We start from the raw sequence: 9429 nt of genomic DNA, 5'->3' as shown, positions 1-9429 counted from the left end.
CGTGGCAATTCGTGTTGTAGCATGCAGACACACATGTGCATATACCTACATACACATTCGAATATGTGAGCCACATTGTAAATGTTCTTATTTGAAGTGAGATATTTGTATGCATCAGCTACGGTCACCGCTTCTAAATTCCCTAAATTTTCGTTTCCTTCTTTTTCGATATTAAAGTGAATGTGTACTCGTATACAGGTGTTACCTGTCTAACGACTTATATGTGTAATTTTTTAGACAGAATATATTTTTGTGAGTAAGGATTTTTTCAAGTGTTGCACAAAAGTGTTGAGATTTATGCTTTTCACTTAACTCTATGAACATTTAATTTGCATAAATGCAACGTAGTCTAGGCATTTGGCTGGTTGATATAGTACTATGGTTGAACTATGGAACGTATGATTATTAGATAAATGGTTTGATAGCAGGCAATTTAATAACACTTATACGATAGGGTGGGAAATAATATTTGAATATACGTTGGACGTACATACATACATATATTCTGAACTAAAATGGAAAAACTAATTAGCCTTCTTTCCTGTCCACAATTTTAGGCGAAGAAGTTTTTCTACCACGGATACCCAAATGCGTAACTAAGGTCAGAAAATTCATCTAATCCAGCAGTACCTTTATTTTAAAACATGGACCATGGCGAACCTCAGATATCAAATAATATTAAAAAAATGTAGCTAAAATCCTCAAAATACCGAAAATCGGATGGTACCTTAATAAGGGTGATATAGCAAAATATAAACCTATGTTGATAACTTGAGGTGAAGAAGTTTTGTGATCACCGAGAATATTAAATGTCAAATTGCAGGTGGTTCGTTCTAAAAATGTAACGTAAAAATGTAAAGACCTCAAAATACCGAAGATTGGGAGATGGCTTTATATGCGAAACTTTATATAGCAAAACAACAATTTTTGGTGGAGAGGTTTCGTGACTGCAGGGAACTTCAAATGACGAATAACGGGAGTTCAGTCAAAACCTTAAAATCCTCATAATACCGAAAATCGGAAGGTAACGTCAAATGTCCCATACATACAACAACACCAGCGGTTTACCCCTACCATCACAGTAGCAGTGAATCAGCACTCAACGACACCTTCATCTACACCAGTCATGCATTGAAGTCATTCGCTTGCTGTAATCAATGCAGAATAATTCGTATACACTTCATACTAGCTGAACCTCAAGTATTTCAGTTTTCGTCGTTGAAGTCAGCTAGCTACTGCTGGTGCTTGCTATTCACCAAGGTAACCTTTGGTGGAGATTTGCGTTTGCAAATTTTGGAAGGGACTACCCATTGTCGCTTTCCAATTAATACATTGCACACAGAGAATTCTTTTTTACTGTCCCTCACAGAGACTTCGGTTTCCTGTCCCACACAGAGTCTTCGGCTTTCTGTCTCACACGGAAGCTTCGGCTTTCCGTCCCACACAGGTACTTCAGTAGTCTGTCCCCCACAGGAATGTCGGTTTCCTGTTTCCTGTTTATAGAGTTTGTACCAGATCGTAGCAGTAACTATTGTAGCGTTAGTTGATTATCACATCATCGTACCCTATCGTCATCAGCCGAGCTCCCGAAATCATCAATCAACAAGTTCCCGATCATCACTTAAACGTAGAATTAACCAATTTTTTACGTTCCCGTTCATCGACACCTGTCATCGATCATCGTCGTTCATCAGCCGAGTTCACGATCATCGTGAGCCGGGTTTCCGAATTCCATCATATCGTCGTTAAACGAATGATCAGCAATCAACACGTTCCTGATCATCGTAAATCGTAGAACCCGAACGCCAACCAGCTTCGTCGCCACAACAAGCACAGAACCCGATTATCAATCAGGCTCATCGTTCCCGACCATCAACACAGTTCGTCATTAACGAACATCTCTGATACTGATACATCAATCAACATCACCGTTCCCGATTAGTCCTAGCAGTTAGTCAAGCCTATCAATATCGCATTTCATTGAATTTGAACATACTAGTATTTAGATCAATAAACATCCGATTGAACCCCTATAAGGGATAAAACTAGTCCTTTATTTCGTAAGGTTTAGTGGCTCCATATGGAGAACCTGGACGCGACTGGATTTACCCCTGCCGACGAGAAAATCACTTTACAAATGGCGCCCGAGCAGGGACTCGATTCGAAATCGAACTGCGAAAAATCGCAACCACCACCAACGGGGACGGATCGAGTGAGAAATGCGATAAGGACTTGTAATTTTGAGACGATGAAAATAGTCCACCAATGGAATATTAAATTTACTGGCGAACAGAATCTCCCAGAGTTTCTGGAAAGGTTGGAGGAGCTGGCCGATTGTTACCAGATCCAACATAATCGATTAATTTCTACATTACCGAAAATTTTGGAAGGTAACGCTCTTCAGTGGAACAGAATTAAGAAGAATGGAATGGCTACGTGGCACTCGTTTTGCAGGGAAGCCGAAATTATTTTTGCCAAAGCGATACTTGCAGCAGGTGGAACACTCATTCTACAACTGTCGGCAGTCCGGCCGAGAAATCGCAAAACAATGCATAATTCAACTAATAACAATAGCCCGACAACACCCCACCCTTCAAACCATGGATCATTTGTACCGCAAACATGATGGCCTACGACCAGACTACCGTCTTTATGTTCGCCGAAAGGACTTCAACAGCCTAGACGAACTATTATCGCTAACGGAAAACGACCACACACATCGCACATGGAGTCCGAAGCGACCGAAATTTACAACCGGTCAACCCACTGCTGGCGTTGCAATAAGAGGGGACACATTCGGTTCCAGTGTAGAGGCAAAAGGAAGACATTTTGTTCGTACTGCGGCATGGACAATATACTGCGAAGAGACTGCGAATGTAGAAATGGTGTTAACGTCAACACTGAACACCGTTGTCCGTATTAAATCTGGGTGGAGATCAACGGTCACCAGATGTGGGTTTTAGTCGACACCGGATCTTCGCTTACGTTCATCGACAAATCAGTTGAGAGTAATGGTATGGTCCCGGTTGCAGCTAACCGAAGAGTGTAGATGGCCGACCAGGAAATGGTTACGTGTAACAAAGTGTAGCCTGTATACATCACTTTTAAATGCAAAAGTCACACCTATGAATATATCAGTATTGCCGAATCTAGCTGAACAGGTGGTTTTGGGAATGGACTTTCTTTTGAAAAGAGGCATTAATATCGTGCTGGATGGAGAAGTCGTTCCACAAACCACAACAAGAGACGGAAACGGTTTATACTACCTCTATAGCGTGCCGGAATAGAGTAACCTCGCACGATGGGCTTGCTTCGTTTGTCATCCACCATAGGTCGGTGTTGTTAAGATGCAACGGATGCCGTTAATGGGTACATTTCGAAAACTGTTCAGGCCTGATCTTCCTTAGGGAGTACAGCAATAGGGATTATGTTGGTTCAGATTTGAAACTTACTGCAATCTATACAATAATATCATCAGCTCCAGTCAATATCACCGAGAATTAACTTTCCTGTTCCTAACAAATGCAAAATTCCAAATTAATGATATTGTGTATATATTAGTCGGAAATGGATAATGGTCGCAACAATTCAAGATACGTAACTGAACAACGCCTGCAGTTTTCGGAGCTATTAAGGATACAACGTAATGTGCTTGGGTCGTTCAATAATTAAAGAATTTTCAATGCTATTGCGCCAGTCTGTCCAGCAGGACATTTTGAGGTTTGAGAAAATCAAGAGGTTTAACATTTAACCCTATCAAATTATCAGATCGCGCTGACTGAGCAAATAGACAGTTCCACATTTTGCATCGTGAACCCATCAGCATTAGAGGAGCCTGTCATAGTTCGGCTGACATATCACTGTTGCAGCTGCTCGCCATATTTTTTTACCTGGTCGAATATCTGAAACAGGATTTAATTTCTCAGCAGAGGATATCAGATTAGCGAATATGGGTGATGAACTTCGCAGTACGAACACTAGCGACCCACACTAAGTAAGCTGACATTGGAAGTCAATAGATCTGAATTGCTGCAACATTGGAACCGTAAATGTAAATTGTGGACAAAGGCCATTATGTCATAACTAATTGAATCATGTGAAAAAGGATGATCGGATATCTCTGATAGTTAACGCTAATGATATTTAGTGATAGATCTGAAAATGGTTATTTTAGCTGACAATTTATAGAGCATACCCAGAACCGTCCGGGCAGAGGTTAGTATTATACGTCGTTTGCGATCTCCTTAAGCCGAAGATGAACCACCAAAGTTAACGACACGAGATATTGCAAATGTTATTCGAGGCCCAAATTCATGAAAAGCACTTGGACCCACGGAATTTCATTGGTGATGCTAAAGCAGCTGGATAAACCAGGATACGAATATCTACACAATAACATAAATCTCGAAGCATGGAAAAGTAGACAAAAGTGGGTGGCCTGGTTACTAAATCCTGGCGAGAATACCAGCAAAGTTCACACATACAGGCCGGTTTTGTTTTGTCAGCAATAGTTTAGATACTTGTGGTGTTACTTCTCCCCAGCATCAAAACGGTCTATCTAGTTGACGTATCATCAATACGGGTTCCGGAAGCAACATAGTGCTACAACTGCACTATACGCCATTTCCACATATATTAGCCGAGGTCTCATCCAGAACGGGCCATGTCACAGAACATTGGACCTGACTAAAGCCCCCGGTCTTCAGTCATACGTGAAATTTAGAAACAAGAAGTCCAAACCTCTTAGAGTGAATTAGGGAGTTCCTCAAGGAGGGAACTGTTTATCTTCTACATTTCTGCAATTTCATGATGTGCCGACAGCATTGAGATAATTAAGAATGTGGATGACTGTGCGTGCGCTCATGGCGTCAGGTCCTAAGCTTATCTTATTGATCTTGTGGAGTTCTTTCACCCGTGCAATAGGAAAATATCCGCCAATTAGTCAACAGCCTCATAGATTGCGGAGCTGAAACTCCAAGTAAATGTTCAGGTCAGCGGTTCAATAACTCCATCCACTACATACGGTGTTCCACAGTTTGCAAAGTTCCAGGGGTCACATTCGATCTCATATAGGTCGCCCGTGCATATCACAGCTATCTGCGATGAGAAGTAGGAACAAGTTATTCATATTCCTAGCCGGGAACTGGATAAAGAAACCTTGATAACAACATACAACGCGATAGATCGATCTGCGATAAGTAATAATGCGCAGGCAGCTGTAACACAGTGGTGCCTTATGTCTTCGGTGGATCACTTACGTGGGAAGGCTAAGATCTTGCCCCAGCATTGGCACAAGAAGATGTTGTGGATGCATGACAAAACCATCCAAATTACCGTTTAATAGATAGGTACCTCCTTCCCAGGCATATAAGGAAAGATCTTCATGATCTAGAGAGGGATGTTGAAAGATACATAAGAAAACCTCTGGCTCGACAGGTATATCGGGCTGATTTAAGTGGTAACACTTATGAAGTCGCGGGGGTTATAAGAGCTTTAAGAGTCTATCGTATTTACTGTCCTCGGAGATCAACCATCATCCATGGCAGCAGAAAGACAACATTTGCCTAGATAAACAAATGTTGTTTTGGCGCACTCAAAGCCCTGTTAGTGTAGCCACCAATTCTTGCTAGGCTACGATTGACAGCGTAACGCAAAACATCTACCCAGCATCCATTAAGGGTCCCATAATGGTTTAGGACTTTATATTGAAGAACCGGAAATCAAAACTAACTGTCAGAAAACCGAAAGGGCACAGAGTCTCTGAATTGGTATAGTGTTTACCATCCCCACTACTAGTGAAGGAAAACCCCTTTTTCATTGATATAAGTTTTTGTTGGCTTCCTGCTAGAGATGATTTTTTCGTTGGGACTACAAAACTGTACCTCTCGTTACATCCAAATGTGGCATTTAGTCTTCGCTGGGGATACAAAAGTTTTCGCCAGAAATTTGTCGGTGCAGATCCTCGTTTTGATATAGTTCCCATGGAACGATACTTCCGATTTTGAGAAGTTGTTAGGTTCTAACCACATTATGAAAATTGGGAATAAATCTTTGTTGGGAATTAAAACATTCCCAGAAAATTATCGGTACATGTTCACGTTTTAATATACACGCATTGAACTGTACTTCCCGATTTTTGGTATTTTGAAGGTTTTGGCCACATTCAAACGAAATGGCTGAAATTTGCTATTAAGTTTTCGTTGGAGCTATAAAATGTTTCTGTACAGAATTGAAGGTATAGGTATACGTTTTGATATATGTATACCTTATAGAACGCTAGCGGCCGATATTCGTTATTTTAATCGTTTTAGCCATATTGTCCAACAATATTGGCTGAAATCTGGTTTCTATATAGTTTATGATGGAAAGTATAACAATGTCTGCCCGTAACGTCGTTTTCACTTGCTTAGAAGTTAGTTAGCAAAAGTTAGAAAAGGTCTACCTAGAATGTCGTTATGGCTTTATTGAGTTTACAAAGCCGTTATATTGGCAAATCCGAATTATATCAAGTGGTTCTACCATGAAGAAATTCAGAATGTGATCTATCCCAAACCAGTTTGTCTTAAACGTTTACGTACATAACCCAAGTCCCCAAGTCTAACACGATGATTTCTTGGACAGTATAAGTTACATTAAAGTTAACGCTCTTACTAAATTAGCAAGGCTGCCTATAGTATTTCCAAACAATATATTCGTTATTTTTAGAGCAGATAACCTTGGCATTAGGAATTCATTCACCTGAACAGACAGATTGCCTCTTTGTTTCCTCCTAAGGGCAAAATGTATCAATTACGACCTCCCGAAAATTATACTCGTTCCATTCTCGCTCCTCCTGAACTAGAATATTTTTTTGTGATTCCTCCAAAGTGCAAAATGCAGGAAATTGCAGTTTACAATGACTTTAAAAACAAAATTCATAAAATCTCATCATTCTCGTATTTCATTTCAGCGTTCACAATCTAATGAAAGTCAATTGGTATTGGAGATATGGTGGTAGTTAGTAAGTTGTACGAACGTACTCACATACACAAAAACACACATATAGAAATGAAAATTGGTAAATATTTCTATACCCGCATAGAATTTTAATTTAGTGTCTGAAACTAATATCTTTTGAACCACAAATACCAAAACTGAATCCCTTGCGTTCAGAAAATAATTTCTTGTGTCACAGATAAAACTCCAACTTAATATTAACCCAAACTAGAATCAGATGTACTCAAACAAGGCAAAATGAAATTTCGGTAAAGAGAAAAGAAAGACAAAAAAACGATTGAGCCAAGTTGATCAACAACGACGAATGTTGATTGATTATAATCGGTGATGATTGTTAATTATGAGCTACTATTACTATAGAGTCTGTGGACGATTACGTAAAAGCTACAAGATATATCTACAAACAGGGAACCAAAAGAACACATATGTCTCTGTGTGGAGCGTGAAACAGAATCTTATTATATAAAAGAGCTTAGTGATAAGTGAGCAAGTGACTTACAGATCATCGCCCAGACAAAACGGCTGAAGCTAAAAGCTTGAAATTTTGAGTGTGGGTTGTGCAGGTGTGTAGGGGTGAGATAAGGCTGGGTTTTTGAAAATTCAAGCTGCTAGGGTACGAAAAGTTAGTAAATTTTGTATGAATTGCGTATTTTTAACGGATATAGCTAAAATCTTGATATTAGGTTGGGAAGTGGTATTGGTATGAGGAAATGGTTTTGGAAATTCGTATTTATGTATACGCAAAATACTAAATGATACTAAATTTTGTATTAAGAGGCTATTGGGGTGTAGGATTGAGGTAGTATTGGAAGTCCGTACTTATGGGTAAGAAAAGTAATAAATGGTACTAAATTTGGTACAATTGGGATATGGGTGAACGGATAGAGCTGGAATTGTGAAATTTGGGATTAAATATACTGTGGGATTGTAGGATTGACGATATATTGGAAATTCGTACTTATAGGTACAAAGGGTACTAAATTTGGTACACTTTGGATTTGGGTGAACGGATAGAGACGCAATCCTGGAATTAGGAATTACGATTACTGTTGGAGTGTAGTATTGAGGATGTTTTGGAAGTTCGTGCTAAAGGGGACAAAGCGTACTAAATGGAACTAATGTTTGGTACAATTTGGATTTGAGCGAACAGGTAGGGATGAAATCCTGAAATTTGGAATTTAAATTACTGTTGGACTGTAGGATTTAGGAAGTTTTGAACATTCGTACTTATGGGCACGAAACGTACTGAATTGTACTAAATTTGGTACAATTTGGATTTTGTTGAACGAATAAAGCTGGAACCCTGAAACGTGGAACTAAGGTTACTGTTGGAGTGTAGGATTGACGAAGATTTGGAAATGTATACTTATGTTACAAAAAGTAATAAATTTTGGTACAATTTGGATTTGGGTGAACGGATAGACCTTCAATCCTGCAATCCTGGAATTCGGAATTTGATTTGATTTCGAATCGTCTTAGAGAAACAGGCAGGGCAGCACTGTTGTTTTTTATATTCTTTCCGCATGCGAAGTAGCGGGCACTTTGTTAGTATGGTATAATTAACTGATATTCATTACGAATTTCCAAAACCACCTAATTATCTCCACCCTACTCTTTGATTTCTATTGCAAGTATCAGGATTTTATATCTATTCTATAACCCAAATAAAATTTTGCTAACAATAGGACCAGTTAGCAATTTTTGTGCACTGTGTTATAATTTGTCAAATATTTAAGTAGTAGGATTTCTTCTACATTGTTCCTGTTGTTACTGGTTAATCGTAGCTTCGGTCAATATCCTCTCCTTACTTTTACAAAAAATACCAAATTAATTAAAATGGTGTTTATGACTGACCTCTAAACTTAATCGATGCGGCTGAAAAGAAAAAAATAAATTTCTTCAAAAACATTTCTGTCCCAAAAACACAAACACAAAAAAAACATCTTTAAATTTTCTGAAATGCAACCTGCTGTTTTTAAGTTTAACAACTCAATTGCATAACAACCATATTCCCTTTGAAGATATACTTCTGTTAAAGATATTTTCACTTGAAATAGCAATTACAACATATTTCTATGCAACTCAAATACCACTGATATTGACCATAAAAATACCCTCAAGTAATGTAATTTCTTGACTGCAGTGATAAAGGATTTTCCCCAGAACAACAACTCTAGTGCTGCCCACAAAACAGGATGCAATCCAGAACGATGACAACTATCTAAAGGACTAACATTAAATTTCATTGTTCTGTGGAAAGGCCAAACTGACGCACCAACATCACTACCGTCATGAAATCAAGTCAAAACCACAAAACGATATTCACTACTGTTTTCATTCATTTCCTTGCAAAATGTTTCTAGGAATAGAAACCACATTTTGAATTACAAAATTCCCCGACATGGAGTCAAACTCGAAATGCTTGAGAAAAAA

Source organism: Musca autumnalis, unplaced genomic scaffold (assembly GCF_047663935.1).
Source record: "Musca autumnalis isolate F117 unplaced genomic scaffold, ASM4766393v1 scaffold_2, whole genome shotgun sequence".
Lineage (NCBI taxonomy): Eukaryota > Metazoa > Arthropoda > Insecta > Diptera > Muscidae > Musca > Musca autumnalis.
The sequence above is the reverse complement of the archived record's forward strand: the minus strand, read 5'-3'. Positions refer to the sequence as shown.